The sequence below is a fragment of the Filicampus tigris genome, chromosome 3 (assembly GCF_054856515.1).
Source record: "Filicampus tigris isolate MCC_2025a chromosome 3, RoL_Ftig_1.0, whole genome shotgun sequence".
In the NCBI taxonomy this organism is placed as follows: Eukaryota; Metazoa; Chordata; class Actinopteri; order Syngnathiformes; family Syngnathidae; genus Filicampus; species Filicampus tigris.
In genome coordinates, this window is record NC_141219.1 from 2,966,405 (window position 1) to 2,986,998 (window position 20,594).

At 43.4% G+C, this 20,594-nt stretch overlaps 2 long non-coding RNA genes across 2 annotated transcripts in view; both read left to right on the plus strand.

Annotated features, from left to right (window-relative positions):
* LOC147149583 (uncharacterized) overlaps positions 1 to 5,963 on the plus strand; it is a 45,725-nt gene extending 39,762 nt beyond the window's left edge. Inside the window, exon 3 of the long non-coding RNA XR_015086029.1 lies at positions 5,835 to 5,963. This is a non-coding gene — a long non-coding RNA (uncharacterized LOC147149583). The remainder of the gene's footprint in view (positions 1 to 5,834) is intronic.
* Positions 5,964 to 9,889: 3,926 nt separating this feature from the next.
* LOC147149584 (uncharacterized) overlaps positions 9,890 to 20,594 on the plus strand; it is a 137,663-nt gene continuing 126,958 nt past the window's right edge. Inside the window, exon 1 of the long non-coding RNA XR_015086031.1 lies at positions 9,890 to 10,103. This is a non-coding gene — a long non-coding RNA (uncharacterized LOC147149584). The remainder of the gene's footprint in view (positions 10,104 to 20,594) is intronic.

Here is a 20,594-nt window from a genome sequence, read left to right on the forward strand (position 1 = left end):
CCATGAAAGACTCATTGGGAAAATCCAAAATCAATTGTTACATTTTGACTGCTATTTTCTAATGTTTTTTGTTTTTTTTAATGTCCTCATACCTTTAAGGGCTAGGTCTTATTTTAATAGCATAACATAACATTGGCATTTTGGTGGGTGAGCTAGCAACAGCATATCCTTTATTTTACAGATGCATTGAAAATGAGTGAAAATGAGTTGAAGGGAAAGTCAACCCAAACAATTTCTTTAAGATTATTATGTGTTATGCAGACCCACTAGTCTAAACATTGGATTCTGATTTGTTTTTGTGGAATATGAGTTAAGCAGCAAAATACACCTGTTTTAGCCATCTCAGGGACCGGCCATTTTGTCACTTTCTTTCGGCTGAAAATGACATCACAGTTGCTCAGGGTTCAGATAATGCGATTGGTTACCTGAGCCCTGAGCAACTGTGATGTCATTTTCAGTCGACGGCAAGTGACAAAATGGCCGCCCCCTGACATGGCTAAATCCTGTTGGATTTTGTTGCATCAATCAGCAATATACGACACACATTCAATCGATTCCTAAAGATCTTAATGACTCTTTATCCCTTTCACTTAAAACATTTGCATTTTTCCACGAAATAGATGCATTCGCTCACCACACAGACAGACACACACACACATGCACGCACGCACACACACACACACACACACACCCACACCCACACCCACACACACACACATTAAATGCCTCTGGATTCCCCCAGCATGCCTGCTTAGCCTCCCGTCCTGCTGGTGTGTTCATGAATAGCTGCTCGCCCTTGTTTTTTGATATTTACATCCACTCGCCCGAGGATATTTATCTGCGGGAGCATATTAGCTTGTTTTCTTTTTCTTTTTTACCCCCTCAAAATGCTAACAGTTGCAAGGACACGGCACCAGGAGCGTGCTAATTAATGCCTCCAACATGGTCCCTGGAACAATTAATGTGTGTCATTATATTGTAATTGCGTGATAATTCTAAATCTAAAGCACAAGCGGAAACAACAAGCACCACTTCTTTTTTTTATTTAGCCCCGAAGGCAGCATTCCACGCTGCTCCTGGGAGCAGATTATGCCTTGTGATTGTTCGCCTGTACAGGATTAATAGTAAACTGTACTGTAAGCGTTGCCAATCCTTTGTTCTTTTACTATTTTGGGTTACAATTTCCCATGTAAAGGAGAAGGAAGAGTTCAGGTATAATTCCTAGAAATAGCAAATGCCAGAAAAAAAGGTCCCGTCAAACAAAAGTTGCAACTATATGTGAGCATGTTGGCAAAATTTGATGATTTTTATTATTTTTTTGTAAGCTTGCTAAAGAAAAAAAAAATACTCGTAAGAGGTGGTGCACATACTGTATAATGATTATTTTGTGATTGCTCCTCGCCAGGTTTTCAATTGCCATTGACAATAAAAAAAAATGGAAAAACTAGAAATAATCCAAATTGGAAATATGATAGCAATCAATATGGATGGGCTAACTCACATAACTATGATACAGCACGTGCCATAGTCATGCAATGTCATGAAAACTGCCAAGAGACAGAAATAAACAAATGGAAATAATCCACTAAATCAGGAAAGTTGCAGTAATTGAGTATTGTGTAATGACTCGATGGCACACCCAAACACTACCACTTAAAAGTCGTAAGGTGTCAAGTATGGAGTAGTGTGACCGACTGTTCCAGGAAAATACCTGCTGTGCGGTTGGCTTACCGACGCCCCCTGCACGGCCACTTCATATGAAGACATATGGGCTTCTGCCTCAGGAGCACCTTGCTTGTCATCCACTGCAAGTCCGCTCACCCTCATCTGTACTTTTAATTCACTAGACTGACTTGCACGTTCCTCTGGGGTCCTTTCACTTATGCAAAAGGGACAATCCCTCACCAGGAAGTCTGACAGGGTGCCGTTGCTTTTAGTGTCACTCACCACAGCGCTGTGTAGCTCACCCTTCAGAGAGCCTTTTATTAACCCCGTGATCCAAGGGGTCTTTAAGGTGTTTGGCTATTGATCTGTGGAAGACGGATCTTGTAGCAAAGTTTGCAAGAGGGCAAAGAAACTGCAACGAGTTGACTTCAGGTGAGAAGCAGGTTACCCCCTGGAGTGATTGTCAGTCAATCACAAGGTACAAAGAGACAACCATTTAGAGTCAAATTCAATCTAATGGACAGTTTACAGTTATCAATTAATCTAAAGCCCCTATCCAACTAAGCGACAAAGGTAGTGAATGTTGATTTATCATCAGTGTCCGGACATGGCGACAAGAAAATCTGTTTGCGACCATTAAAACTTTTTATGAATGTCTGGCAAACCTTCGCAAACACTCGCAAACCTTTGTCGCTCAGTGGGATACCTTTTAAAGAAGCATCTTTTTGGGATGTTGGGGAAACCTGAGTACCTGGAAAACACTAAACCAAGCACAGGAACAAACAAAGAACAAACTCCACACAAAGATGTTCCAACGGACATTGGAACCCAGATCGCTTGACTGGGAGGCATGTGGACAATGGTAGAAAATATCAGTCTAATCCAGCCAACTAAAACTGGCAAGTGGCTGGAGACCAGTCCAGGATGTACCTCTCACCCAAAATCAGCTAATATGTCGCAGCAGTTGCAGCTCAATTTGAATGAGAATGCACACTATATCTAGTTTTTTTTAAATCACTGGATGTGTGTGTTGCTATGGCTACCCGCTAATATGACAATTTTATGTTTTCATGCAGTCAATATCCGGGTTAAGGTCAAAATTCCGATTTCCAAAACATTAGGAATAACCCGTTTATATGATTAAGTGGACAGAGTTAGTCCAACAGTTGAATAACCTGATTTAAAACGATGAAGCACGGATGTCGTGACGCAAATAGATGTCATTTCCGCATGTTACTTTCTCAATAAAACGATATTCATGTCACTCATAAATAAATGTGACCAAATATTCCGGTTAGAAAAGAGGTCATGCAAGAGTCTTATTCAGGTTTCTAAAACCTGAATAAGAGCATATAGGTTTATTTTTTATAAAAAACAAAATACTGCCAATATTCAGGTTTTAAAAGGGCAATTGACCGCATGTTAATGTGGTCGATGTTTCTGAGACAACACTGTTGGGACACAAAGATGTTGCAGGTTTTCCGCTCACCTTCATGAACTTGATAGCACTTTGCCAGTGGAGTGTAAATATACTGTGACTAAAGTCATCAGCTATAACTAGCGCTGCTAGCAGTACAGAAAGCCGAGTGGTGAGCATGTCTGCTTGAACAGTTCTGAGGTTCATGGTTCAACTCTAGTCTCTGGGCACTTTACATGTTCTCCTGATGCTTACAGGGGTTTTCTCCAGGTACTCTGAAGTCTGCCCCTCAAACTTCCAAAGACAATAAAGTGATAAGAAATTGGCTGTAGGTGTAAATGGTTATTTGTCCACACTGGTATGTGCCCTGCAATTGACTGGTGACCAATCACGGGTGTATCTCACCTTTCGACCAAAGGCAGCTGGAAGTTCACCAGTGATTCGAATCCGGATAAGCGCTAAAAAAAAAAAAAATGGATGGATGGATTCTCCCACTACCAATATTCTGAAGCAAGAGCTTTATCAAACCCATCAAGCAAAGGATCTTTAGAAGTTTGGCTAATGGCTGAATGGAAGATCGATTTTGTTGAAAAGTTTGTAAGAGTTCGCAGAAACTACAAACCACTACTTCTTCAGAATCAATCCAAACCTTATTTTCGTCCTTGTCTTAATCTTCGCCCCGCTAGGGTAGAGTCATTGATGGGCACCAGTAATTGCCATGAGTCTTTCACTATATGTTATTTACTTTTTCGCCTCCATCGGCCTTGCTTACAAATAAGACACTCGAGAGACTAGTGGAATTTGCTCCCTGTAAAGCGGGTGATGTATTGGATTTTTTACGGTCGCAGCAGCTCCAGCAACTGCCTTTTGGTCGTCTCTCATCCTGAGAACAATTTTCTGTGTGTGTTTGCAATCGTCACTCCCTCCCTCCCTCCTCTCTTTGCGCCTTTCAGGGTATCATTTGCAATTTAATGCTTACCTGGGGTGAGCCTTGACAATAGCTTTCCACCATGAAATGGTCCGGGCCCTGCCTGCATGCCTAACGAGCTAGATGTTGAGCTATTTAGGACATTGTCGCTTTACAATATCTACTTAATGCAACTCCACGGGAGTGGATTGTCTGAGCGGTTAAAGATTCTATTAAGTCTATATCCCCCCCGACCCAAAAAAGCCATTCCATTGCGCGCCATGCACCGTCCGCTTTGTGGTGGGAAGGTGCAACCCAGCCGACACTTCTTGCGTTTGCCCGTTTGTTCCAAATCTGCAGTCGGAACGTTTCTTTGTTTTGTAACATATGAAATCTGGCTTGTGCTGGCTGACTCGCATTCATCTTCGCAGCAGAAGAACTTCTGCCAGCGCAGATGCGTCCAATGCAGACTGGTATTCTGAACGTGCAACCTTTTCAAATGACAAGGCAAGGAAAGAGTCAAGGGGTGCTTTTTTTTTCTTCTGCACTTTATATGAAAACGGTGTTGTTGTGCTTTGTACCAGCCTGTGGGAGTTTTTAAACAAGCCCATATGGTGCTAGCCACCAGCTTTTGAGAAGACGGGTGGGGTAGGAGGAGGGGTTGGTATTGGCCGGGGCCAGGATTTCACACAGTCAGTATTGAGTGGGATTGAGGAGGCGAGCTCTTAAGCTGTCTTTTCAGGCACAGCAAAAGCCTTCCATCTGGCCTCTCCTAAAACTGGAGGCCGAGTTTACTCAGCTCCCCGCCGGCTGATTGGGCCTCCTGAAGCAGAAGTAACAGCATCAATAGTGTAAACCCTTGCCACTTGAGAGTATTACATTTCTTTTCATGCTTGACTTAATCAAAAGTGGGGAAGTGAAATTAACACCTTTTTGATGTCCTTTTCTCCCCTCTCGCGGAGAGGGCCGATCTTAACCCGTTTGATCTCCACAAGAGCGCCCGCTAAATGGCCAAATATGCCAAGCAGACGGTGTGCGGTTGCCAGTTTACGCAGGGTCACCCTGTCGGAGCACTCCATGTGGCGGGGCGAGCAACCTCACAGAAGGCTCGTCCAAGAGCCTTCACCAGCGTCCAGCCAAGCTGCTGTCCTGCTTGGGAGCACGCTACCTTTCCCCCCAACTTCCCGCTGACCAGACTGAGCCAGAAAATCAATCATGCTGATGATCTAACCTGTAGTGAGCCTGGTGTTGATTGAGTGGCATGAAGTAACACTCTAACTACAAAACACAAATACATACTAGTTAAATGTCACAGCTGTGTGGTTATTTTATGGGACCAGCGCGGTTTTACTAATCTAGTGTGTACCAACGAGTGGTTGGAGTTGCATTGTAAATGATCTACAGCAGTAATTAGGAATTCTACCCTTATCCCATTCCATGATCTTCTGATTGGTCCACGTTTAAAAACCATGTCGTCCAACTTGATTCTGAAATGTAGCGGTCGGACTTACCAGCTAGTGGCTAGCATGACAACACCTTCTACAGTTTCACTCAGTGCCCGCCTTTAATTCTATTTCGCTAAAATACAGAGAGGTCTATGCCTGTTCATTTATGACACATTTGTAAACAATTATTACACATTCATTTCACCTGAGTGTTGTGCTGCATTAGTCAAGTAGTAAAAAAAAATCTGCCTATGATCATCCCACAAAGCTGTCACAGCTACGGCTGTGTCTTTACGACACATTTAGTAAGTAATCATTTAACTGTGCATGTGGTGTCTGCATTCATGAGGTTGGTGGGGGTAAGGTTGTTGTCTGTATGTAAAACTTGTGTTTTTATTAGGTCAGTAAGCGTCTCCTCACTTGAGCCGGAGTGTTGTGACTGCAGTGCCCGAATATAACCCAAGCTGAAGACTCACTGAGGGGGGATGACGCGGGCACGTGTGAAGGTTCCCCTCGATGGGAATGTGGAGCCAGCCAACGACAGTTGCTCCCGGAGCCGGCCTTTAATGAGTGCGTGATATCTGCCAGCCTTTTCAACCTGGGGGATCACGGGCCAAGCATCCGACTGATTGGGGGAGCCTTGAGGATTGAGTATTTCAGGACCTTTCTACACTTAGCCGGGGTTTTTGAAAACGCCGGATATAAACCTGCGGTTAGCCCTATCATCCAAACGTGTAGACGAGGCCTCAGAGGAAGTGTTTGCACCTCGCGGGCGAAGTCACAAGCTTGGCCGCCCTTCCTCTCTCTCTGCGGGCAACAGTACTGACCACCTTACAAGTTCCTGTTTATTTCCCAGTCTACCATCTTGTGTAGCACCCCCCTTTTGTTGTCCACTTTCTCACACCCTGGCTGGACATGGAAAAAAAAAAAAGCAGATAATTAAATGCCTTGTAGCCTGCGGACAACAAATTTCCTCCCCCATCTTTGAGCTGAATATAAATGACTGTCAAAAATGTTGTGAAAAGAAGCCCCCCCTACCTCCAAAACCCCCATCCAGGCTGCCAAAAATCCCGCTGAGGAACTTGTCTAGGGATCGCCATGTTCCGACAGCTCCAACGCTACAAGATACATAGTTTCCTTTCAACGACAAGCTTCTTATTGGTTACTATAGTTTCACTAATGCGCAATTGAAGGCGACGCCTAATCTGGACAGAATGGGTTAAAAGGTGCCGATGTCCATAGCCGCAAAACCACATGTTGAGAGTCAAGGGACCACTGGCCCACAAAGCCCGGGTCCCCCAAACCCCCCCTCGGCTTTGATGTGGCCCCTATCAAGGGGCAGGAGATTGAAGAGGGATGGGAGAAGAATACCCAGAGGCCCCTTGCAGCACACAAACACAGCAGACAATGGCGTAAAAGGGGGGAGGGGCTCGCTGAAAAAGATGGGGCGGGGGGGTATCTCACCAAGAACTTGCGTCGCCACTACTTCTTCTCAGCACATCATCAGAATCATCTCGCAGCTAAAGTGCAGCAAAGAGGCTCTCACGTTGGGCTACGGGCGAGCCAGAGTGTGTGTGTGTGTGTGTGTGTGTGTGTCCCTGGTGGTGGTGTTGGTGGGGACCCTCGATTTCAAAAGAGCGCCACTCAAAGGGCCCCGAGGAGTAATTGAAAAGCTAATATTGTTCAGCACATCCCAGGGATTACATGGCATTGTTGGAGCAAGTATGCAATGCTGCCGTGTTTATTTTGGGTCAGGCTTTGTTGCGGCCACTAATTGGTGCCGCCGTGTGTGTGTCTGAGTGAGAAAATATGGCGGGTGCATTTGCGACGGGACCAAACACTTTGACGGTAATGGTTTTGTGCTGTGTTATCCCCGGGAAATGATGTGAAAATGAGACCCTGTGATGAGCTCGATGGGCGTCATTTTACAAATGTAATGAGCAGCTCTGTTAGTCATTCGAGTGGGAAGAAGCAAACACGCATGGAGTCAACTATTTCGTTGTTGTTTTTGCTACGCATTTAGGAAGAACACTGTTGTAAAAGTGTTCATATATCAGCTGTTTTAGGCTTGAACAAAATTATCTCTGACAAACATCAGTGCTTATGCTTTTGTTTGCTTATTACATGTTTGTAAAGGTTTTATTGCACTTTCTAAATCGCCGTTTAAATTTGGGTTCGTCCGGAGTCTGTATTACTGATCCTGTCATTAAGAAACTGAAAGACACGTCATCAGTTAGTTTGTTGTGTAATAAACATTGGCTACGTTTACATGGACAACATTTCCTTAATCCGATCAGAGTTCAGATTAAAATGACGATCGGCTGCACTGTGATCAATGTACAGATATGAAGTTCATATTTAATTTACATATCTAGTTAATGTTTACATTTGTGTTTAGGCCATTTGCATCTGGAAGCCAGCTATTTGTGTGTCCAGTCAGCCTCCTGATTATGAATATATTTAACACGTTCATAAGGCATTTACTAGGCAAACGTTGATATTCGTGCTGTATGTATTAGTGGTTCTTGTGGGGGGAAAAAGCCTCTACACATATTTATTTTCAAACGAGACAGCTATTTTATTGTTGAGTAACGTTTGTATTATCCATTTATTAAGATAACATTTACATAAGTGTTGACGGTTATGCCTTTTTTGTGATAAAAGTAGGAAAATATTATTTGCTTACCAATAAGGAGGCTGTTCTTTTTTTTAATGCAAAAATAACATTAATTGCACTTTCATAAATTCACTCTAAGATCTTTTGTGGTCCCTGTATTAGTGAGTCCAATAGTTAAAAACAATCTGTCTTTTGATATTACTCACAAATATTGAGTGAGCTATTTCAGTTTTTGTGGTGTCTGGATTAGTGCTGATATTGGGGAAATGCTCGTATGTTCACAAGCTGGTGCATTACAGTAGATGTCCTACATGTTAATTACACATTTATTAAGCCTTTATTATGCATACATTTACATTAGGGATGCGCGTGTTAGAGTGTCACTCTATCAGCCGCCCGCCACATCTCCCCTCATTGTGCGGTTTATGGTAGATTTTAAATCAATTAACTATGTAATGTGTAACAACTGCTGAGCCTGGTTCTGGCCTAAACAATGGCAATGGGATAACTGCCCTTTAGTGAAGCATCAATGGGCTTACAATGTGCTGAATTAGCTGGCATATTAATGACCAGCCGCAGTAGTCCTCCATTCGTCCCCACCCCCACCCCTCCCAAATCTGCTTATGCAAATGGGCCATGAATCCAGTTCAAAGGGGCTCTTTAAAACCAAGGCCAGTACCCAAACCTCATTGTAAGAGTGAGTGTTGGGGAAAGTGACATGAGAAAAGTTAGGGACACTTGTCTCTTCCTCTCACAGGACATGATCCAGTTAGCATGCAACGCTACTGCTTGCACGCATGCAGGGAGCAGGCTAATCCAGCCAATAAACTACGTGTGTGTTTAAAATGTGCCGGGCCCCCCCAAGAAAAAACAAGTTTGTGTGTGTGAAAGAGGGGAGAAAGACGGTGAGGTTGAAAGTTTGACAGGATAGAATAATCCCCCCGCTACCCATCCCACCTCCTTCATTTTGGTAAAGGGCCCGCCGGGCTTTTTGTGTCAGCCGGGACAAATTTGAAAGGCGATGTCATAATGGTTGAATTGGACTGATATCTTTGGAGCACAATGGACGTGGCTTCTCTCCACGAACAACTTAAAGCCCCATTGTCCCTTTTATTGCTGGAGATGTTTGGATACATGCAGGCACTCTGAATGAGGATAAATTGTTGTAGTTACACCGTGTTGTCAAAAATATCGAGCATGATTACGCATGTTTGGGCTCGCACGAAGGGGTGGCAGCGAACAAAGAGGCCAAGTTTCCAATGGTAAAATTTGATAATGGACTACCAGTGTGACTGATGTATTCATGTTGATGCATTTCAAATGACAAATGATAATGCATATTGCTCAGCAGTTTGCTGCTACAAAATGGAACTTGTACCAAGGAAGTATCCAGTAGAAGTCATGAGGATCCATGTTTCCACACTTTTGGAAATTTTGTGAAAAACACTTGACATTGTCCTTAATGTCTCTGTAAATAACAAAATGTTTCAAATTTGCTGAATTGACGTTGTAGTTGTTATCGGTCTGGGCGCCATACTGACATCACTGCATGGCCTGTTGACTCTCACAAATGTTTTAAAAAATATTTATAGTGTTGGAGACACTTTCTCTGAAAGCAGTTGTATTTTTGTGTAAATCATTTATTTTTGTCTGAGGAAAAAAAGGAAATCAATCTTGAGACAAATGAATGTAGAAATGATACCTTTGTTGTAGTTCAGTCTGTTGTTCAAGTCTTGACCTTATATGGTCGTGCTTTTAGTATGCCCCTAAATGGCCAGGTATGGCTACTGCATTTAGAGGTGTGCTCTCTTTGATGGGGTCAAGGGTTAAAACCAAGATGGCCGCCTTAAGTCCGGTGCGTGTGCGTGTGGGGACAATGAGCTAGGCATGCAAGCAGGCCTTTGTGTTGGATAAGGTTTTTCAAAGAATTATCTGAAAGCATCGTTTGGACAATTGGAAGCATTATTTGGACATTTGGAAGGATTATTTGGAAACATTATTCGGAAGCAACCACAACTTGACTCCCAACTTTCTCGCCTGAACAAACAAATGGTGAGTCAATGCATTGAAGCCCCGATGAGACCTGTACATGCCTTTTGACTTATGAGCATTGACATTTGTTGAAAAATCGCTCAAAATGAATAGGGTGAGAACAATTATTGATACAGCAACATACCTGTTGTTTTTTATATTTTTACCGTATTTAATAGAGTTGGTAAAAATATTGGTTTTGTCAAAATATTGTGAACATCATATTTTGTCATGAAATATTTGAGACCATATTAGTTTGGGAGGGATAAAATATCAATGTGACATCGTATTATGAACTCACACAAAAATTTGGGACATCAATGCAATAAGGGCGGGATAAAATACTGGTATTGCAACATGTGGTAACATTATCCGGAATAATTTTTGTGAAATAATTTACTGTGAAATATTTGAGATATTTTAGAACAGGGGTCACCAACTCCGGTCCTCGAGGGCACCTGTCCTGCAGGTTTTCAATCTCTCCCTGCTGTAACACACCTGATTCAAATGATCAGGACCGTAGTTGGTGACCCCTGTTTTAGAAGTTTTAGATATCGTAAAGGCGTGGGATATGTCATTTACCTATAATAAGGAAGTCAATTCAAACATATTTTTTTCCAGAATATGTTCTATGCAGGCCCACTAGTCCAAACACGGCATTCTGATTAACAGTGCGTTTGTGGAATATAAGAAATCCACCCCCTGAGATTGCTAAAAGCGGGTGCATTTTGCTGCTTAACTCATATTCCACAAACACAATATTAATCAGAATGCTGTATTTCAAATAGCGGGCCTGCATAGAACATATTCTTGAAAAAAAATATGTTTGGGTTGACTTCCGCTTTAAAATGTACCTAAAGCATTTGTACATTTGTTACCAATGAATACTCCAAAGATAAAACGTAGGATCCCAAATTTACATTAAATCAATTTGTGTCAGTGAATCCACCTTGGTTATTTCAAAATCATTTATCTGTATCGGTATATTTACCACTACTTGTACTGTTGGAAACAGTAGCTGCAGTCATGCGCGATATTATGGTCAATAGAAGCCAGTTGGAAAGTTCTCTTTACTTATTCGCATCTTCATTCATACATTATTATACTGATCATATTTCCTCCATGGCCAGCTGATATACTGAGAAAAGGAAGAGTAATGAGTCTTGTTGGGGGGCTGCTACGCTTGAGACTGTATAAAGCACTAAAAACAAAATAACTCCCCCTCTAACTTATGACCCACACCTCCTCCCCATCATCCATCTTGGCACTGGGGGCGGTGCTGGACGCCGGCCTCCCAGTGCATTTTGCCTCCTTTTTTTCAAGGCGCTCATAATGGCGGTGTGAAGTCCCTCCGAGGGGGAGGTTTCTTAGGTGACAGATTCTTCCTGTCCATGAAAATCCCCCCGCGATAATTTGTCTTTGTGCTGATGGGCCCGTAACTCCACGCGACATGGGTTATGGCAGCGAGGGCGGGGACCATCCTCATCACCTGCCATCTCCGTGGCCCTCTTGACACTCCCTCACCCCTCCAAAGTCACACACACACATACACATTAGGTCCATTCCCCTGTCCTCCCACATCGCCCCCCTCCCCCTCCTTTCATCTCTCCAGCAGGAGCTGTCTCCTTGCTGGCAGAGCGACCAAATAATGGAGCTTGTCACCGGCCTTGTTCTTTGTGATTTTCAGGGCCCAGGAAAAATGCAAACACTCCATTGTAGTCATTAGTTTTCTCATCCTTTCTGGGTTGGCGCTGGTGGGTGGGAGGGCTTTGACCCGGTTCAAAAAGGGACTGGGCGAGGAATTCTTTTCTGGAGAAAGTGAATTCTTGATGTCACATACTTGCTGTGTGTGTGTGTGTGTGTGTGTGTGTGTATTGTATGTGTGCTTATCCCGAACCTTTTTTTTTTTTCAGGACAGGTTCCTTTTGAACAAGAACCCACAGGGGTGCATATGAGGCATTTGGGTGCATGCTGCCCCCTCCGGGCCCCCTCCTTTAGTCATCAGTCATTTGTCTCAGTTAAACCAGACTGGTACAAATGTGAGCCACTTCAATGATTTGTGTAATGAGCTCAGTGAGGGTCTGGTGGAAATTGATTGTTGTGACACTCACAATGGAGTGCTGCAGTGAACCCCAGCAGAGGGGTGGGTCAGGTGGGGGAGTTTGAAGTGCGTTGAAGAGGTAGAAAGCAGGTGATCGATATTGTTCGTGAGAGTCACCTAACTACTACTACTGTAAATACAGACGGAAAACATTTGCATAACAAATGGATGTTTAAATACGACACTTATTCAATTTCAGTGTCAAATTGTCCCTAAATACTGGGCATTTATTCACTAAAAATTGTGTTTTGAAAAAGTTTGTTTTTTTCACCGCTGTCTAACATACTTCTACTGAAATATACCAAGGATTATAGTTCACTTGACATCCACTTGTAACACTTAGTTGAAATTACTTATATTTTTGGGGGGCGGGGGTTAGGAGGGGTTGACGGGGTGCAGTTCTGTCTCATTTAAATGAGCCATGTCTCCCCATCCACCCCACCCTTCCTGCGGCCTGCATTACCATGATGACCGGGGGCGTATGTGAGGACTGCTGTTTGCGTGAACAAAACAGCAAGCTGCCATTTAATTGTATTTTCCAGAGGTGGGCATTCTGTCAGTACTGACAGAAGGTCCGTCAGTCCATCACTGACCGATGCCTGTTTTACCGACAACTGAGAGAAACACACTCCATCTGTCTTATGTGTTTGTTCGCCAGGCTGAATACAAGCAGGGTTGCTTCCATTGACTATATATGGGGACGCTTTGCGCTTCCGGTACAGTAGGTGGCAGTATGTACCAAATCCACCAATGAACAAAGAAGAAAGAGACGATGATGAGCATTTATAGGCAGGAGTAAAAGAGCAAGCTATTTGGATTGGATTTTGGATTTTACTCTTGGTCACAATGCGGAGTGGCATTCTGCAGAGGGTCAGCCATTTTAAAGTTTAAATTAAAACCTTTTGGCATCATAGTTAAAACAGCTCCAGGCAGCCACCAGCGTGATACTGCTGTACTTAACAGTTCAATACATTGACAAATAATTGTATGTGAAATGTATGTGTGTGGAAAGCTCTTTGGTGAGCCACCGCATGACGTAGATACATTGATTGATAGTGCATTTCAATTACTATTTTGATCAAATTGGATTTGTCATCTGTTGGACCTCATTTTGTTGGTGGGGGAGTGGGGGCAGACTGACGGACTGACAATAGACGAACCGGCGGACCAGTGAAATTTAATGACAAAAGCGATGACGGAAGCGCAGTTAAATTAACACGACTGACTGACGATTGCAGTTGGGTTCGGTTTGAAAAAATGATGGACTGACAATGACGGACAGGCCGCTGATGAATGGCGAATGACGGACCAGCAAAATTTGTAAATTGCCCACCGCTGGTATTTTCACTGGCAGAGGCAGCATTTCATTATCAAGCCAATTATTTATACTGAGTTACACGTCAATTACTTTGCAGGTCAGTGCATATGCAGTTACTCTGAAATGAGTGCAATACCTCTCCGACTGTTCATTTTATATGCGGTAAAGTGGAACAGGCAGCATCAGCTACTGTTTTTTTTATATGTATCTGTGGAGTTTGTATGTTCTCCCTGTGCTTTTGTGAGTTTGCTAAAGGTGTTCTGGCTTACTCCCACGTTCCAGCAACGTGCATATTAGGATCATTGAAGACTCTGAATTGACCTTAGGTGTAAATGAAGGTGCGAATGTTGTTTGTCCATATGTGTCCTGCGATTGGCAATAGACCAGTCCGGGGTGTACCCCGCCTTTTGCCTATTGTCCGCTGGAATTGCCTCTAGCGCACCCATGACCCGAATAAGGATAACAAAATAGAAAATGGATGGATGAATGGAGTTTTTGTACTGGATCTCATTCCATTGTTGATGTGTACCAACTGTTGTTGCCTGTCAGTATACATCATGCATATTTACCAGCTTATCCAATTCCGACATCCCATTGAGTGTATCCCTAGATCCAGACACATGACTGACTAGCGACTGTTGTTAGGATATTGTGCGGAAGCTTGTAGATACAAACAATTTGGGCCTGACTGGGAAGCTAAAACCCAACGCCTGCGCTTTTTTGCTGCCTTTGTAGTCGCTTGAAATTCAGCTGTTATCTGGAATGTACCAGCTGTCCACTGTACACAAAAACTGCTGCCATTCCCAAACCCGATCCTGGCTTTCGAGTGAAGAAAGGGAGGGGGATCGCCAGCCCTGTTACCCCCACCCGCCCCTGAGGGTTTAGAATTGGGGTCCCCTGGGAAGAATCTGATGGACAGCAGTGAAGGGGAGTAAAGCAACAGGCTGGCACTCACACTGGGCCGTGATTGTGTCCACCCAGGTGTACGAATCAGCATGCACGTGTGTGTTTGCATGCATTCAGCAGCATGTAAATACACGTTGGCGATCCGTCCGGTGTAAAGATGCCTTTCTAAATATAAGCATGAAAGAACAGTATGCAAACACAACATGTTCACACATCTTAGCTGGCTCGACAATCAGTCTTTTGACCAAAGCCGGAGCCTCAAACAGACTGATAACCCAAAGAGCATGATAGATTGTGGCAGCCACTTTGAAGTAACGCTTATCCAAATACTCAGCGGAGAACGACCCTTAAACATACAGTAGTCTGCAAAAGTCTTAGGGTGCATTTACATGAAATGTCGTCAGAGATGGAATGCTTTTGAAAAGAATCATGTACAGACATCGTTGCAATGATCCCTTAAAATTACTTTAAAAAGGGGCGAGGTCAAGTGGAGTCAATATTACCTTTCAACCGTCGATTGGATATTGCAAAAGTTAAATTGTCTCGCCGAATGTACAGACATTCTCCTTTGTAATACCGGCTCACTGGTAAACGATTTCAATTATAACGCTGAACATAAATGTCAGCACATCACAGAGTTGGCTGGTTCCTTTGTCTTTAAAAAGTCACAACTTCGGAGGACATTTCCACCTTGAAAAGGACCAACTCCAAGCTATACAATATAGCTATTACAAAAACCCACATTCACACAATTTGAATGAATGAGGTTACTATTCCTCCAGATGGCGTCCCAGAAGCTTGGAATAAACAGAAGTCAGAAGCTCGTATGCCTCCGTATTTTCCACCCGAAATATATAATGAACTGCTGTGCATAAAGTCCATTATAAGAATCTGGAGCCATTATAGAAGAATTTTCTGTGACTTGAAAATTGAAATTATGAGATTAGGTTTGGGTTAGAGTTCACATTTGGTGTTACGGTAAATTGGTAACGGTAATGGTTAGAGTTTGGTTTAGGTTTACGGCTACATGTCGGGATACGTTATCCGTCTTCAGAGTCTCACCAACATGGAATGGATCAACCTTTTTCTGTGGGTTTTTTTGAGGGGCTAACTGATGGACCAACGAACGTCTGATGGACTAACTGACTGACTTAAATGACGGACTGACTGACGTATTGACGGACTGACGACTATAATGCAGTTCGTCACGAAGAATGACAAATTGACGACTGATTGACGGGTACCCTGGCCGCTGATGGATGATGGACCAGCAAAAGTTAGTAAAATGTCCACCTCCGCTAAGTCTGCACCTTTATCCAAATCCTCACCAAAATGTAAGTTGTTGACCCATGCAGCACCCCTCTACAAAGTTATTTCATGCATGTTTTACCACATCAAAATGTGTGGTGTTGAAGGCCATGAACTATGCATAGGCCTTACCAGCATTCATTGTTGCTCGTATTGTAGGAACATGGCCGTCACATTCTGCAGTACACCTCTGCGGCTTGTTTACGTGCACTCACTTTCACTCATTTTCCTGGAAGCGATGGTGCCGCATAATATCGAGTTCACGCTTCATTTGATGTTGTTATCTGGCATTAGCCACAGTCTTCCTCCCTTTCGTCTTCGCCGGAGCCCCCCTCAGGTTAGAGGGCTCCTTCTCATCTTGCCCCTATTTTCCCCCACACTAAACAACTTAACCAAACTAATGAATTAGCCAATTAATCAGAGCAGGACCCTCTCCCCTGCCTTTAAGTGTTCGTTTATGGAGGCGGACCGCCCCTTTGACCTCTATCCCCCGGAGGGCTCCTGCAGCTGGCTCCGCCGAGTTAACATTAAATAAATATCATTTCAAGGCCGTGTTAATTCCTTGCATAGCCATCCATAAGTAATTAGTCACACTTACTGTATGCATTCCAGGTTGTCAATATGTGTGTGCGTGCGTGCCTGTGTGCGGGTGTGTGTGTGTGTGTGTGCGTGTGTGCGCATTTGTGCACAGTAGCTGTAGGTTGGTGTGTTTGTGAGTGTTTTTAATCCATTTAAAGCAAGTCCAATTCAGCCACTTCCTCTCCACATGAAGCTTATCTGTAGCTGCTGGGGACAAAAATCATTTGCAGTCGAGTAAAATGACTGGAAAATAATGGGGAAATATCAAGCGCATCTTTATTTTAGTTTTTCTCATTTATTCCGCCAAGCTTTATCGGGTTGAACACATCTCAACATTTCTTTTCCAGCTTAGATTTTATTTTTGCCCATTCCCTGACTTTTCATTTCCTGACAGATTGAGGCACACTATTTAACAGTTTTATTCATCGGCGCCTGCAGGCAGGGCCCGACGTTACAGTCAATAAAAAATGGCCGAGCTTTGCACCCAAACCCCCCACCCCGCCTTGCCTCTCATTTGTGTGCATAGTGCCAGCCGCGAATTTAATGGAGGGAGAATGTTGTGATTACTTAATGGTTTCCCAGGCAGTGGTGGACGGGAGAATTAAATTCCGCATCTGCTTTTCCGAGGCGTTAATCTCCTCTGCTCACATTCTGCCTGTTATAATGTGCACGCAGGAGATAATGTTAAAACCCACTAAAATGTGACATAAAGCAGCACGGGGCTGTCATTGGCCTTGTGATGACAAAATTACGTTTTTGTTTTTAGTCTGAACTGAGGTAAAGGGTCCTTGCTTAGCATCTACCGAGTGCCAGTACAGTGGGACCTCCACGGTCAAATGACCCGAAAAGCAGCAGAATTTGGATGTCAACAAAAAATCAACAAAAATAAATTAAAAAAAAAATAGTCCTCATTTGTCATGTCAACATAGACTTCAGCTAAGTGAGCATCTAAAGGAATAACTCCTCCGATTCTTTTTTTCCCACTACACTTGAACAAATGATGACGAAGACAAAAACTGTGATGATAGTAAATACAACCTACTGTGACGGGAGCATCTTAGGTTGCTAGTTGCATTTCCCAATCTATGCGTAATCATCACATCTTTTGTCTCACTGAGATGAAGTCTCGAATTAAGTGACCGATTTTTCCCCAAATTGAGTTCCAAATTTGACCAGGTTTACATTCATTAAAGTTTAAATAAGATTTTAACATTCCAAACTGTCATAGTCATCTAAAAATAAATTTATAATAGTCAAATAAAACAAATAGAAGTTCCTTTAGAGTTAATATATGCTAGGATGTGCTGTCAGCACAATATGAGTGACTAAAGCTCGTTTACCCACCCGTTGCTTAAAAGCACCTGTGGCTAAGGCCAAACTATGGCAGGGATTTTACTTTATGGACCTGGATTTGACATCTCTGAAATGAATCCATTTCATGTGGGGATGCTACATATGTAAATAGCCTGTGGCTAGCATTCAAACAACTACAGAAGTGACAAAGTATTTCTGTAACGTCGACAGCGGACTCAACGGTCTTCCGCTCCTACAATGGCGACATAGCCTGAATTTCTAATTCAGAACGAGCCATAGTCTCACTCACCTACTCTAACGCATTCATAAAGTCATAATTTCAGTAAATATTTGGATGAAAAACTGAGTGTGCTGTATTCCTGCGTCACAAGCCAGCTGATCGCGCGCCGTTCATAACATTATATGTATGTCGGGACATTGTCAACCAAAAAAAACTCCTGTATAGCACTCAAATGATGTGTACTTTTAATTTATTTGAAATTGATGTTGCTTTATGATACAGTAGCTGACTGAATGGATTATTTACATTATTTCCTATGGGACAAATGGTGTTGGAAGTCGACCGAATGAATTCTGTTCAACTTTGGAGGTTCAACTGTAACTGTATAACTTGACATTCCACTCCTCTTTGCATCTTTTTTTCCCTCCTCCTTTGTAGCTTTGAGGGTGTTATCAGTGGGAGTAGAGGCCCAACATCACTGTGTGTGTGTGTGTGGGGGGGGTATCATGCCAGGTGCATGGCAGTGGCAGAGCCACCGTAAATTACCCGTGGGCTACCCCCTTCGTACAGCCACTGTAGGGCGCTTGACCCGCTCCATGAATTAATTCCATCTTTCCTCACCCCTGATCTCCTCTTTATTTCTAATTTACATTGAGATCATATACCTCTGAAAAATGATATCGTAAAAAAGATGAATGTACTAATTACCTTTCGCTCTTATCCCCCCCCCCCCCCCCCTTTTTGGAGCAGTGTGTAAGGATGTCACTTATTTCACCGTGACAGGGGTAATGTATTCGCAAAAGTGAGCCATAAATACAAAGCGTTGGGCGTGGGCCCCTTGCTCTCCGGTGGCGAATTGACAAACATTCCCGCTGCCAAATTGCCCCCCCCGGTGTCACTGTGAAATAAGGTTCTTGACCCAGGCCTCTGATGCGTGCTTATATTTCGACATCGCCCGCCCCTCCTCACCACTTCCACCCCAATCGGTTTTCATGCATGGCCGTTTTGGAGGTAAGGGGTATTTTTAATACACCTGTGAAATGAAACCGGGCTCGTCATGAATATGCTAAAGTGGAGCTGTCACAGCACTCGGAGTGATATCCGCTCACCCCCGCCAGGAGGGGATAACTGACTCCTGCTTTGAGGAATGAGGCGGTAGAAAGGGACGTGGGGGGGTAGCTTATGCTGCCTGCCACTGTCATTTGAACAAATGGGCTTATTAACAGTTCAGAGGCCAAGGACGACAGCAAGGTGACGCAACTCCCGCGGAGGATACGGGAGAGATATTGAAGTGCGTTCACCCGCCATCTCATTACGGCGTAGCCTCGTCTGAATGTCGTCTTATGTCCGGCTGTCACACCAACGGCTTCCTCAAGTGTTTGTCTGCGTCGCCTTGGGGTGAACCCGTAGCGCGCCTGTCAACATCTGTTTGCCCAGGAATTCACCTTTAGAAATGACTTTGACTTTCACACACGTACATGCTGTCATTTTACGGCACACGCTATGACAGTGAACTTTGGCACTTTGACATTGCGACCTCATTCTCAGTCACACTAAAGCCACCCCTCGGAGCTCGGAATGAGGAGCAATATAACGGTGATTCTCGCAGGTCGCCATTGCTAAGCTCAGTTCAAACAAACCTCCCAAGAAGTCATCCCAATGGCATAGGGTTAGGGTTATACAAATCACCGTTCACAATTAAATTAATGTACTTGGTGGCACAGTGGGGTGGTAATTAATTCAACCATTCCAGTCCCCTGCCCCAAACATGTTGATGTAGTGTAGTTTTGATGAGGAAAAATAGCAGTCTATAACTTCACTAAACCTTGTGCCTCTCATTCTGAGGGATGTGCCTTGCACAGAAAGACAGATATACTCGGCTCACTGGCACGGCACTAATATTAGTCGTTCTTTTTCAAGAATTAGGAATATATGCCGGTGAGTAATGTTATATCTGTCTACATGGGGTCTAGCATAGCCATCGCTTAAAGAGTAAGAACACTACCAAAATCGATGCTAGCCCGTGTGTCTATAGAATTTCACATTGTATGTTAGCATTCAGGTACTGGAGGCTATGTGACTGCTTAAAAGACACAAGGTTTAATTTTTGTTGCTTTTTGTTTAGTTTGACAGTAACATTCAGAATAAACGGCTTGAAGCATCCCTTTTGAATATATTTTTACTAAATATAGCTGCCACATCGCTGCCTTTTGTGAAATCATTTGAGTGAGTTGAGTCACCTGCCACCATATAGCGCTCGTGCTTCAAGATCAATCTTGCCAGATTACGTGATGAAGACCCACGCAAGCATGGACAGAACTTGCAAATTTGCAGGTCATCATTCAAAGACGCACACGAACCTTCGCTTCGCCAAAGTTGCTGTGCCTTTGCTCTGAAGATTGCAGCATTACGCTCTCCTTTGCCGTTTTGCAGAGGCTATCTTGCTGCCCTCAGTCTTCTCTTGAGTAAAAGTGTTGTGCTTTTGTATCGTTTGTGGATACTCGACCAGAAATGACCAAAAACAAACAAACACATGATTTCCTGTGTTTCTGTGCTTTCACCCTGGAGGCTGCAATATTATACTCTGCAATATCCACTAATCTGCTATACTCCACAGTTTCCACTTAGCTGGCCTATTTTATCGCTGATCACAGTCTCCTGTCGAAAAAGTTAATTGTTCTATTTTGAAGTGTCGAGCGGACCAAGTAATTAGGCCACCACTGGATTTATTGTTTTTCCGCAGCGGTCATTTTGACTTAAACCTAC